The sequence below is a fragment of the Schistocerca gregaria genome, unplaced genomic scaffold (genome assembly GCF_023897955.1).
Source record: "Schistocerca gregaria isolate iqSchGreg1 unplaced genomic scaffold, iqSchGreg1.2 ptg000686l, whole genome shotgun sequence".
Taxonomy (NCBI): domain Eukaryota; kingdom Metazoa; phylum Arthropoda; class Insecta; order Orthoptera; family Acrididae; genus Schistocerca; species Schistocerca gregaria.
Genome location: NW_026062066.1, coordinates 17,430 through 26,961, shown reverse-complemented (window position 1 = coordinate 26,961; position 9,532 = coordinate 17,430). Strand labels below are relative to the sequence as shown.

The window sequence follows — 9,532 nt, the reverse complement described above, 5'->3', positions numbered from 1 at the left end:
GTTTTCTCTTGCGCTACAACGCAGCTCCTGTGACCGCCGTGCCGCGTAGGTAGCGTGGCCGAGCGGTCTAAGGCGCTGGTTTCAGGCACCAGTCTCTTCGGAGGCGTGGGTTCGAATCCCACCGCTGCCAACGTTTTCTGTCTCGAAAGCAGCAGCACTGGTTACCCGCGAAGGAAACAGCGCAGCAAGCCGTGAGCGCCTCTTTCTTAAATTGTCGTAGCACAGTGCGTGGTGCAACGACAGCATTCAGAGGAGCAGTTTGGAGTAATGATGCCTTGCGTTCGTGTTCATGAAATGTGTCCCGAGCATGCCGTTCTACAAAGTGGAAGCGTAGATTTTTACAGACGTCTTTCAATAGCGTGTTCGCCGGAGGAGCACTCGTGTCTTAATCCGGTGTGGTCTAGTGGCTAGGATACCTGGCTCTCACCCAGGAGGCCCGGGTTCGATTCCCGGCACCGGAAATGCCTATTTTGTTGCTCCTCTCATGCGACTTGGCCCGACTTAGCTCGACTGACGCTACGCTGACGCTTGCAGAAAACCACGTAAAGTATGACTGGCGGCCACAAGTGACGGCGAGAGAGATGCGACGTCTGCCCACCTCCTATCGAGGCACATACCTGTGGTCAACAGACTTGGAGGACTGCAAGACATTGCCACGGGTGGTGAATGCAGCTAACCCCTGTGCTTAGTGTCCTAATAGCGCGGGCACGTTCGTTTGCCAGTATACATGTAATGAAGAACGCGTCTGACACAGCTGTGGCGAGACACAGTGGCGAGACACAGTGGCTGAGCTTTGCTGTGCATCGCCACTTGCACACGCGAGAACTGCTTTCGGCGGTGCCTCCGTGGCCGTGATCGTCTAGTGGTTAGGACATTGCGTTGTGGCCGCAATAACCCAGGTTCGAATCCTGGTCACGGCACTTTTTAAAGTTTTGCCTCGCTGTCGCTGCAATGACGATAGTGACCCACTGTTTGAAAACACTGTGCCCTCTTGATTTTTCGCTCATGTTCCGCGGGCTGCAGGTGCCAGTTATCAACACGCAATGCCGCCGCACGAAAGAGCGGGCAGCTGCCTGTGTAGTCAATCTCTGTTCGAATAGGGCAGTCGTTTGAGGTGCAATGGATGGGCAGCCAGTCGCAGCAGAACAGGAAGCTGCGTCGTGCACTGTTTCTACAAAAGCGAACAACACTGTCGCAGGTAGCGTGGCCGAGCGGTCTAAGGCGCTGGTTTAAGGCACCACTCTCTTCGGAGGCGTGGGTTCGAATCCCACCGCTGCCAATTTTTTCTCGTTTTTTGTGCCATTGCGGTGTTTTCTCTTGCGCTACAACGCAGCTCCTGTGACCGCCGTGCCGCGTAGGTAGCGTGGCCGAGCGGTCTAAGGCGCTGGTTTCAGGCACCAGTCTCTTCGGAGGCGTGGGTTCGAATCCCACCGCTGCCAACGTTTTCTGTCTCGAAAGCAGCAGCACTGGTTACCCGCGAAGGAAACAGCGCAGCAAGCCGTGAGCGCCTCTTTCTTAAATTGTCGTAGCACAGTGCGTGGTGCAACGACAGCATTCAGAGGAGCAGTTTGGAGTAATGATGCCTTGCGTTCGTGTTCATGAAATGTGTCCCGAGCATGCCGTTCTACAAAGTGGAAGCGTAGATTTTTACAGACGTCTTTCAATAGCGTGTTCGCCGGAGGAGCACTCGTGTCTTAATCCGGTGTGGTCTAGTGGCTAGGATACCTGGCTCTCACCCAGGAGGCCCGGGTTCGATTCCCGGCACCGGAAATGCCTATTTTGTTGCTCCTCTCATGCGACTTGGCCCGACTTAGCTCGACTGACGCTACGCTGACGCTTGCAGAAAACCACGTAAAGTATGACTGGCGGCCACAAGTGACGGCGAGAGAGATGCGACGTCTGCCCACCTCCTATCGAGGCACATACCTGTGGTCAACAGACTTGGAGGACTGCAAGACATTGCCACGGGTGGTGAATGCAGCTAACCCCTGTGCTTAGTGTCCTAATAGCGCGGGCACGTTCGTTTGCCAGTATACATGTAATGAAGAACGCGTCTGACACAGCTGTGGCGAGACACAGTGGCGAGACACAGTGGCTGAGCTTTGCTGTGCATCGCCACTTGCACACGCGAGAACTGCTTTCGGCGGTGCCTCCGTGGCCGTGATCGTCTAGTGGTTAGGACATTGCGTTGTGGCCGCAATAACCCAGGTTCGAATCCTGGTCACGGCACTTTTTAAAGTTTTGCCTCGCTGTCGCTGCAATGACGATAGTGACCCACTGTTTGAAAACACTGTGCCCTCTTGATTTTTCGCTCATGTTCCGCGGGCTGCAGGTGCCAGTTATCAACACGCAATGCCGCCGCACGAAAGAGCGGGCAGCTGCCTGTGTAGTCAATCTCTGTTCGAATAGGGCAGTCGTTTGAGGTGCAATGGATGGGCAGCCAGTCGCAGCAGAACAGGAAGCTGCGTCGTGCACTGTTTCTACAAAAGCGAACAACACTGTCGCAGGTAGCGTGGCCGAGCGGTCTAAGGCGCTGGTTTAAGGCACCACTCTCTTCGGAGGCGTGGGTTCGAATCCCACCGCTGCCAATTTTTTCTCGTTTTTTGTGCCATTGCGGTGTTTTCTCTTGCGCTACAACGCAGCTCCTGTGACCGCCGTGCCGCGTAGGTAGCGTGGCCGAGCGGTCTAAGGCGCTGGTTTCAGGCACCAGTCTCTTCGGAGGCGTGGGTTCGAATCCCACCGCTGCCAACGTTTTCTGTCTCGAAAGCAGCAGCACTGGTTACCCGCGAAGGAAACAGCGCAGCAAGCCGTGAGCGCCTCTTTCTTAAATTGTCGTAGCACAGTGCGTGGTGCAACGACAGCATTCAGAGGAGCAGTTTGGAGTAATGATGCCTTGCGTTCGTGTTCATGAAATGTGTCCCGAGCATGCCGTTCTACAAAGTGGAAGCGTAGATTTTTACAGACGTCTTTCAATAGCGTGTTCGCCGGAGGAGCACTCGTGTCTTAATCCGGTGTGGTCTAGTGGCTAGGATACCTGGCTCTCACCCAGGAGGCCCGGGTTCGATTCCCGGCACCGGAAATGCCTATTTTGTTGCTCCTCTCATGCGACTTGGCCCGACTTAGCTCGACTGACGCTACGCTGACGCTTGCAGAAAACCACGTAAAGTATGACTGGCGGCCACAAGTGACGGCGAGAGAGATGCGACGTCTGCCCACCTCCTATCGAGGCACATACCTGTGGTCAACAGACTTGGAGGACTGCAAGACATTGCCACGGGTGGTGAATGCAGCTAACCCCTGTGCTTAGTGTCCTAATAGCGCGGGCACGTTCGTTTGCCAGTATACATGTAATGAAGAACGCGTCTGACACAGCTGTGGCGAGACACAGTGGCGAGACACAGTGGCTGAGCTTTGCTGTGCATCGCCACTTGCACACGCGAGAACTGCTTTCGGCGGTGCCTCCGTGGCCGTGATCGTCTAGTGGTTAGGACATTGCGTTGTGGCCGCAATAACCCAGGTTCGAATCCTGGTCACGGCACTTTTTAAAGTTTTGCCTCGCTGTCGCTGCAATGACGATAGTGACCCACTGTTTGAAAACACTGTGCCCTCTTGATTTTTCGCTCATGTTCCGCGGGCTGCAGGTGCCAGTTATCAACACGCAATGCCGCCGCACGAAAGAGCGGGCAGCTGCCTGTGTAGTCAATCTCTGTTCGAATAGGGCAGTCGTTTGAGGTGCAATGGATGGGCAGCCAGTCGCAGCAGAACAGGAAGCTGCGTCGTGCACTGTTTCTACAAAAGCGAACAACACTGTCGCAGGTAGCGTGGCCGAGCGGTCTAAGGCGCTGGTTTAAGGCACCACTCTCTTCGGAGGCGTGGGTTCGAATCCCACCGCTGCCAATTTTTTCTCGTTTTTTGTGCCATTGCGGTGTTTTCTCTTGCGCTACAACGCAGCTCCTGTGACCGCCGTGCCGCGTAGGTAGCGTGGCCGAGCGGTCTAAGGCGCTGGTTTCAGGCACCAGTCTCTTCGGAGGCGTGGGTTCGAATCCCACCGCTGCCAACGTTTTCTGTCTCGACAGCAGCAGCACTGGTTACCCGCGAAGGAAACAGCGCAGCAAGCCGTGAGCGCCTCTTTCTTAAATTGTCGTAGCACAGTGCGTGGTGCAACGACAGCATTCAGAGGAGCAGTTTGGAGTAATGATGCCTTGCGTTCGTGTTCATGAAATGTGTCCCGAGCATGCCGTTCTACAAAGTGGAAGCGTAGATTTTTACAGACGTCTTTCAATAGCGTGTTCGCCGGAGGAGCACTCGTGTCTTAATCCGGTGTGGTCTAGTGGCTAGGATACCTGGCTCTCACCCAGGAGGCCCGGGTTCGATTCCCGGCACCGGAAATGCCTATTTTGTTGCTCCTCTCATGCGACTTGGCCCGACTTAGCTCGACTGACGCTACGCTGACGCTTGCAGAAAACCACGTAAAGTATGACTGGCGGCCACAAGTGACGGCGAGAGAGATGCGACGTCTGCCCACCTCCTATCGAGGCACATACCTGTGGTCAACAGACTTGGAGGACTGCAAGACATTGCCACGGGTGGTGAATGCAGCTAACCCCTGTGCTTAGTGTCCTAATAGCGCGGGCACGTTCGTTTGCCAGTATACATGTAATGAAGAACGCGTCTGACACAGCTGTGGCGAGACACAGTGGCGAGACACAGTGGCTGAGCTTTGCTGTGCATCGCCACTTGCACACGCGAGAACTGCTTTCGGCGGTGCCTCCGTGGCCGTGATCGTCTAGTGGTTAGGACATTGCGTTGTGGCCGCAATAACCCAGGTTCGAATCCTGGTCACGGCACTTTTTAAAGTTTTGCCTCGCTGTCGCTGCAATGACGATAGTGACCCACTGTTTGAAAACACTGTGCCCTCTTGATTTTTCGCTCATGTTCCGCGGGCTGCAGGTGCCAGTTATCAACACGCAATGCCGCCGCACGAAAGAGCGGGCAGCTGCCTGTGTAGTCAATCTCTGTTCGAATAGGGCAGTCGTTTGAGGTGCAATGGATGGGCAGCCAGTCGCAGCAGAACAGGAAGCTGCGTCGTGCACTGTTTCTACAAAAGCGAACAACACTGTCGCAGGTAGCGTGGCCGAGCGGTCTAAGGCGCTGGTTTAAGGCACCACTCTCTTCGGAGGCGTGGGTTCGAATCCCACCGCTGCCAATTTTTTCTCGTTTTTTGTGCCATTGCGGTGTTTTCTCTTGCGCTACAACGCAGCTCCTGTGACCGCCGTGCCGCGTAGGTAGCGTGGCCGAGCGGTCTAAGGCGCTGGTTTCAGGCACCAGTCTCTTCGGAGGCGTGGGTTCGAATCCCACCGCTGCCAACGTTTTCTGTCTCGAAAGCAGCAGCACTGGTTACCCGCGAAGGAAACAGCGCAGCAAGCCGTGAGCGCCTCTTTCTTAAATTGTCGTAGCACAGTGCGTGGTGCAACGACAGCATTCAGAGGAGCAGTTTGGAGTAATGATGCCTTGCGTTCGTGTTCATGAAATGTGTCCCGAGCATGCCGTTCTACAAAGTGGAAGCGTAGATTTTTACAGACGTCTTTCAATAGCGTGTTCGCCGGAGGAGCACTCGTGTCTTAATCCGGTGTGGTCTAGTGGCTAGGATACCTGGCTCTCACCCAGGAGGCCCGGGTTCGATTCCCGGCACCGGAAATGCCTATTTTGTTGCTCCTCTCATGCGACTTGGCCCGACTTAGCTCGACTGACGCTACGCTGACGCTTGCAGAAAACCACGTAAAGTATGACTGGCGGCCACAAGTGACGGCGAGAGAGATGCGACGTCTGCCCACCTCCTATCGAGGCACATACCTGTGGTCAACAGACTTGGAGGACTGCAAGACATTGCCACGGGTGGTGAATGCAGCTAACCCCTGTGCTTAGTGTCCTAATAGCGCGGGCACGTTCGTTTGCCAGTATACATGTAATGAAGAACGCGTCTGACACAGCTGTGGCGAGACACAGTGGCGAGACACAGTGGCTGAGCTTTGCTGTGCATCGCCACTTGCACACGCGAGAACTGCTTTCGGCGGTGCCTCCGTGGCCGTGATCGTCTAGTGGTTAGGACATTGCGTTGTGGCCGCAATAACCCAGGTTCGAATCCTGGTCACGGCACTTTTTAAAGTTTTGCCTCGCTGTCGCTGCAATGACGATAGTGACCCACTGTTTGAAAACACTGTGCCCTCTTGATTTTTCGCTCATGTTCCGCGGGCTGCAGGTGCCAGTTATCAACACGCAATGCCGCCGCACGTAAGAGCGGGCAGCTGCCTGTGTAGTCAATCTCTGTTCGAATAGGGCAGTCGTTTGAGGTGCAATGGATGGGCAGCCAGTCGCAGCAGAACAGGAAGCTGCGTCGTGCACTGTTTCTACAAAAGCGAACAACACTGTCGCAGGTAGCGTGGCCGAGCGGTCTAAGGCGCTGGTTTAAGGCACCACTCTCTTCGGAGGCGTGGGTTCGAATCCCACCGCTGCCAATTTTTTCTCGTTTTTTGTGCCATTGCGGTGTTTTCTCTTGCGCTACAACGCAGCTCCTGTGACCGCCGTGCCGCGTAGGTAGCGTGGCCGAGCGGTCTAAGGCGCTGGTTTCAGGCACCAGTCTCTTCGGAGGCGTGGGTTCGAATCCCACCGCTGCCAACGTTTTCTGTCTCGAAAGCAGCAGCACTGGTTACCCGCGAAGGAAACAGCGCAGCAAGCCGTGAGCGCCTCTTTCTTAAATTGTCGTAGCACAGTGCGTGGTGCAACGACAGCATTCAGAGGAGCAGTTTGGAGTAATGATGCCTTGCGTTCGTGTTCATGAAATGTGTCCCGAGCATGCCGTTCTACAAAGTGGAAGCGTAGATTTTTACAGACGTCTTTCAATAGCGTGTTCGCCGGAGGAGCACTCGTGTCTTAATCCGGTGTGGTCTAGTGGCTAGGATACCTGGCTCTCACCCAGGAGGCCCGGGTTCGATTCCCGGCACCGGAAATGCCTATTTTGTTGCTCCTCTCATGCGACTTGGCCCGACTTAGCTCGACTGACGCTACGCTGACGCTTGCAGAAAACCACGTAAAGTATGACTGGCGGCCACAAGTGACGGCGAGAGAGATGCGACGTCTGCCCACCTCCTATCGAGGCACATACCTGTGGTCAACAGACTTGGAGGACTGCAAGACATTGCCACGGGTGGTGAATGCAGCTAACCCCTGTGCTTAGTGTCCTAATAGCGCGGGCACGTTCGTTTGCCAGTATACATGTAATGAAGAACGCGTCTGACACAGCTGTGGCGAGACACAGTGGCGAGACACAGTGGCTGAGCTTTGCTGTGCATCGCCACTTGCACACGCGAGAACTGCTTTCGGCGGTGCCTCCGTGGCCGTGATCGTCTAGTGGTTAGGACATTGCGTTGTGGCCGCAATAACCCAGGTTCGAATCCTGGTCACGGCACTTTTTAAAGTTTTGCCTCGCTGTCGCTGCAATGACGATAGTGACCCACTGTTTGAAAACACTGTGCCCTCTTGATTTTTCGCTCATGTTCCGCGGGCTGCAGGTGCCAGTTATCAACACGCAATGCCGCCGCACGAAAGAGCGGGCAGCTGCCTGTGTAGTCAATCTCTGTTCGAATAGGGCAGTCGTTTGAGGTGCAATGGATGGGCAGCCAGTCGCAGCAGAACAGGAAGCTGCGTCGTGCACTGTTTCTACAAAAGCGAACAACACTGTCGCAGGTAGCGTGGCCGAGCGGTCTAAGGCGCTGGTTTAAGGCACCACTCTCTTCGGAGGCGTGGGTTCGAATCCCACCGCTGCCAATTTTTTCTCGTTTTTTGTGCCATTGCGGTGTTTTCTCTTGCGCTACAACGCAGCTCCTGTGACCGCCGTGCCGCGTAGGTAGCGTGGCCGAGCGGTCTAAGGCGCTGGTTTCAGGCACCAGTCTCTTTGGAGGCGTGGGTTCGAATCCCACCGCTGCCAACGTTTTCTGTCTCGAAAGCAGCAGCACTGGTTACCCGCGAAGGAAACAGCGCAGCAAGCCGTGAGCGCCTCTTTCTTAAATTGTCGTAGCACAGTGCGTGGTGCAACGACAGCATTCAGAGGAGCAGTTTGGAGTAATGATGCCTTGCGTTCGTGTTCATGAAATGTGTCCCGAGCATGCCGTTCTACAAAGTGGAAGCGTAGATTTTTACAGACGTCTTTCAATAGCGTGTTCGCCGGAGGAGCACTCGTGTCTTAATCCGGTGTGGTCTAGTGGCTAGGATACCTGGCTCTCACCCAGGAGGCCCGGGTTCGATTCCCGGCACCGGAAATGCCTATTTTGTTGCTCCTCTCATGCGACTTGGCCCGACTTAGCTCGACTGACGCTACGCTGACGCTTGCAGAAAACCACGTAAAGTATGACTGGCGGCCACAAGTGACGGCGAGAGAGATGCGACGTCTGCCCACCTCCTATCGAGGCACATACCTGTGGTCAACAGACTTGGAGGACTGCAAGACATTGCCACGGGTGGTGAATGCAGCTAACCCCTGTGCTTAGTGTCCTAATAGCGCGGGCACGTTCGTTTGCCAGTATACATGTAATGAAGAACGCGTCTGACACAGCTGTGGCGAGACACAGTGGCGAGACACAGTGGCTGAGCTTTGCTGTGCATCGCCACTTGCACACGCGAGAACTGCTTTCGGCGGTGCCTCCGTGGCCGTGATCGTCTAGTGGTTAGGACATTGCGTTGTGGCCGCAATAACCCAGGTTCGAATCCTGGTCACGGCACTTTTTAAAGTTTTGCCTCGCTGTCGCTGCAATGACGATAGTGACCCACTGTTTGAAAACACTGTGCCCTCTTGATTTTTCGCTCATGTTCCGCGGGCTGCAGGTGCCAGTTATCAACACGCAATGCCGCCGCACGAAAGAGCGGGCAGCTGCCTGTGTAGTCAATCTCTGTTCGAATAGGGCAGTCGTTTGAGGTGCAATGGATGGGCAGCCAGTCGCAGCAGAACAGGAAGCTGCGTCGTGCACTGTTTCTACAAAAGCGAACAACACTGTCGCAGGTAGCGTGGCCGAGCGGTCTAAGGCGCTGGTTTAAGGCACCACTCTCTTCGGAGGCGTGGGTTCGAATCCCACCGCTGCCAATTTTTTCTCGTTTTTTGTGCCATTGCGGTGTTTTCTCTTGCGCTACAACGCAGCTCCTGTGACCGCCGTGCCGCGTAGGTAGCGTGGCCGAGCGGTCTAAGGCGCTGGTTTCAGGCACCAGTCTCTTCGGAGGCGTGGGTTCGAATCCCACCGCTGCCAACGTTTTCTGTCTCGAAAGCAGCAGCACTGGTTACCCGCGAAGGAAACAGCGCAGCAAGCCGTGAGCGCCTCTTTCTTAAATTGTCGTAGCACAGTGCGTGGTGCAACGACAGCATTCAGAGGAGCAGTTTGGAGTAATGATGCCTTGCGTTCGTGTTCATGAAATGTGTCCCGAGCATGCCGTTCTACAAAGTGGAAGCGTAGATTTTTACAGACGTCTTTCAATAGCGTGTTCGCCG

General features: G+C 55.1%; 29 non-coding genes across 29 annotated transcripts; all 29 read left to right on the top strand.

The window, feature by feature from the left end:
* Nucleotides 1–48: 48 nt before the first annotated feature.
* Nucleotides 49–130, top strand: Trnal-cag (transfer RNA leucine (anticodon CAG)). Its single transcript has one exon. It is a non-coding gene; the product is annotated as a tRNA-Leu (tRNA).
* A 259-nt stretch (nucleotides 131–389) lies between these two features.
* Trnae-cuc (transfer RNA glutamic acid (anticodon CUC)) lies at nucleotides 390–461 on the top strand. The gene has a single exon. It is a non-coding gene; the product is annotated as a tRNA-Glu (tRNA).
* A 387-nt stretch (nucleotides 462–848) lies between these two features.
* Trnah-gug (transfer RNA histidin (anticodon GUG)) lies at nucleotides 849–920 on the top strand. The gene has a single exon. It is a non-coding gene; the product is annotated as a tRNA-His (tRNA).
* A 277-nt stretch (nucleotides 921–1,197) lies between these two features.
* Nucleotides 1,198–1,279, top strand: Trnal-aag (transfer RNA leucine (anticodon AAG)). Its single transcript has one exon. It is a non-coding gene; the product is annotated as a tRNA-Leu (tRNA).
* A 78-nt stretch (nucleotides 1,280–1,357) lies between these two features.
* Nucleotides 1,358–1,439, top strand: Trnal-cag (transfer RNA leucine (anticodon CAG)). Its single transcript has one exon. It is a non-coding gene; the product is annotated as a tRNA-Leu (tRNA).
* A 259-nt stretch (nucleotides 1,440–1,698) lies between these two features.
* Nucleotides 1,699–1,770, top strand: Trnae-cuc (transfer RNA glutamic acid (anticodon CUC)). The gene has a single exon. It is a non-coding gene; the product is annotated as a tRNA-Glu (tRNA).
* A 387-nt stretch (nucleotides 1,771–2,157) lies between these two features.
* On the top strand, nucleotides 2,158–2,229 carry Trnah-gug (transfer RNA histidin (anticodon GUG)). The gene has a single exon. It is a non-coding gene; the product is annotated as a tRNA-His (tRNA).
* A 277-nt stretch (nucleotides 2,230–2,506) lies between these two features.
* Trnal-aag (transfer RNA leucine (anticodon AAG)) lies at nucleotides 2,507–2,588 on the top strand. Its single transcript has one exon. It is a non-coding gene; the product is annotated as a tRNA-Leu (tRNA).
* A 78-nt stretch (nucleotides 2,589–2,666) lies between these two features.
* Nucleotides 2,667–2,748, top strand: Trnal-cag (transfer RNA leucine (anticodon CAG)). The gene has a single exon. It is a non-coding gene; the product is annotated as a tRNA-Leu (tRNA).
* Nucleotides 2,749–3,007: 259 nt separating this feature from the next.
* On the top strand, nucleotides 3,008–3,079 carry Trnae-cuc (transfer RNA glutamic acid (anticodon CUC)). Its single transcript has one exon. It is a non-coding gene; the product is annotated as a tRNA-Glu (tRNA).
* A 387-nt stretch (nucleotides 3,080–3,466) lies between these two features.
* On the top strand, nucleotides 3,467–3,538 carry Trnah-gug (transfer RNA histidin (anticodon GUG)). The gene has a single exon. It is a non-coding gene; the product is annotated as a tRNA-His (tRNA).
* Nucleotides 3,539–3,815: 277 nt separating this feature from the next.
* Trnal-aag (transfer RNA leucine (anticodon AAG)) lies at nucleotides 3,816–3,897 on the top strand. The gene has a single exon. It is a non-coding gene; the product is annotated as a tRNA-Leu (tRNA).
* Nucleotides 3,898–3,975: 78 nt separating this feature from the next.
* On the top strand, nucleotides 3,976–4,057 carry Trnal-cag (transfer RNA leucine (anticodon CAG)). Its single transcript has one exon. It is a non-coding gene; the product is annotated as a tRNA-Leu (tRNA).
* Nucleotides 4,058–4,316: 259 nt separating this feature from the next.
* On the top strand, nucleotides 4,317–4,388 carry Trnae-cuc (transfer RNA glutamic acid (anticodon CUC)). The gene has a single exon. It is a non-coding gene; the product is annotated as a tRNA-Glu (tRNA).
* Nucleotides 4,389–4,775: 387 nt separating this feature from the next.
* Nucleotides 4,776–4,847, top strand: Trnah-gug (transfer RNA histidin (anticodon GUG)). Its single transcript has one exon. It is a non-coding gene; the product is annotated as a tRNA-His (tRNA).
* Nucleotides 4,848–5,124: 277 nt separating this feature from the next.
* Trnal-aag (transfer RNA leucine (anticodon AAG)) lies at nucleotides 5,125–5,206 on the top strand. Its single transcript has one exon. It is a non-coding gene; the product is annotated as a tRNA-Leu (tRNA).
* A 78-nt stretch (nucleotides 5,207–5,284) lies between these two features.
* On the top strand, nucleotides 5,285–5,366 carry Trnal-cag (transfer RNA leucine (anticodon CAG)). Its single transcript has one exon. It is a non-coding gene; the product is annotated as a tRNA-Leu (tRNA).
* A 259-nt stretch (nucleotides 5,367–5,625) lies between these two features.
* Trnae-cuc (transfer RNA glutamic acid (anticodon CUC)) lies at nucleotides 5,626–5,697 on the top strand. The gene has a single exon. It is a non-coding gene; the product is annotated as a tRNA-Glu (tRNA).
* Nucleotides 5,698–6,084: 387 nt separating this feature from the next.
* Nucleotides 6,085–6,156, top strand: Trnah-gug (transfer RNA histidin (anticodon GUG)). Its single transcript has one exon. It is a non-coding gene; the product is annotated as a tRNA-His (tRNA).
* Nucleotides 6,157–6,433: 277 nt separating this feature from the next.
* Trnal-aag (transfer RNA leucine (anticodon AAG)) lies at nucleotides 6,434–6,515 on the top strand. The gene has a single exon. It is a non-coding gene; the product is annotated as a tRNA-Leu (tRNA).
* Nucleotides 6,516–6,593: 78 nt separating this feature from the next.
* Nucleotides 6,594–6,675, top strand: Trnal-cag (transfer RNA leucine (anticodon CAG)). The gene has a single exon. It is a non-coding gene; the product is annotated as a tRNA-Leu (tRNA).
* Nucleotides 6,676–6,934: 259 nt separating this feature from the next.
* Trnae-cuc (transfer RNA glutamic acid (anticodon CUC)) lies at nucleotides 6,935–7,006 on the top strand. Its single transcript has one exon. It is a non-coding gene; the product is annotated as a tRNA-Glu (tRNA).
* Nucleotides 7,007–7,393: 387 nt separating this feature from the next.
* Trnah-gug (transfer RNA histidin (anticodon GUG)) lies at nucleotides 7,394–7,465 on the top strand. The gene has a single exon. It is a non-coding gene; the product is annotated as a tRNA-His (tRNA).
* A 277-nt stretch (nucleotides 7,466–7,742) lies between these two features.
* On the top strand, nucleotides 7,743–7,824 carry Trnal-aag (transfer RNA leucine (anticodon AAG)). The gene has a single exon. It is a non-coding gene; the product is annotated as a tRNA-Leu (tRNA).
* Nucleotides 7,825–7,902: 78 nt separating this feature from the next.
* On the top strand, nucleotides 7,903–7,984 carry Trnal-cag (transfer RNA leucine (anticodon CAG)). Its single transcript has one exon. It is a non-coding gene; the product is annotated as a tRNA-Leu (tRNA).
* Nucleotides 7,985–8,243: 259 nt separating this feature from the next.
* Trnae-cuc (transfer RNA glutamic acid (anticodon CUC)) lies at nucleotides 8,244–8,315 on the top strand. Its single transcript has one exon. It is a non-coding gene; the product is annotated as a tRNA-Glu (tRNA).
* Nucleotides 8,316–8,702: 387 nt separating this feature from the next.
* Nucleotides 8,703–8,774, top strand: Trnah-gug (transfer RNA histidin (anticodon GUG)). Its single transcript has one exon. It is a non-coding gene; the product is annotated as a tRNA-His (tRNA).
* A 277-nt stretch (nucleotides 8,775–9,051) lies between these two features.
* Trnal-aag (transfer RNA leucine (anticodon AAG)) lies at nucleotides 9,052–9,133 on the top strand. The gene has a single exon. It is a non-coding gene; the product is annotated as a tRNA-Leu (tRNA).
* A 78-nt stretch (nucleotides 9,134–9,211) lies between these two features.
* Nucleotides 9,212–9,293, top strand: Trnal-cag (transfer RNA leucine (anticodon CAG)). Its single transcript has one exon. It is a non-coding gene; the product is annotated as a tRNA-Leu (tRNA).
* Nucleotides 9,294–9,532: the final 239 nt, after the last annotated feature.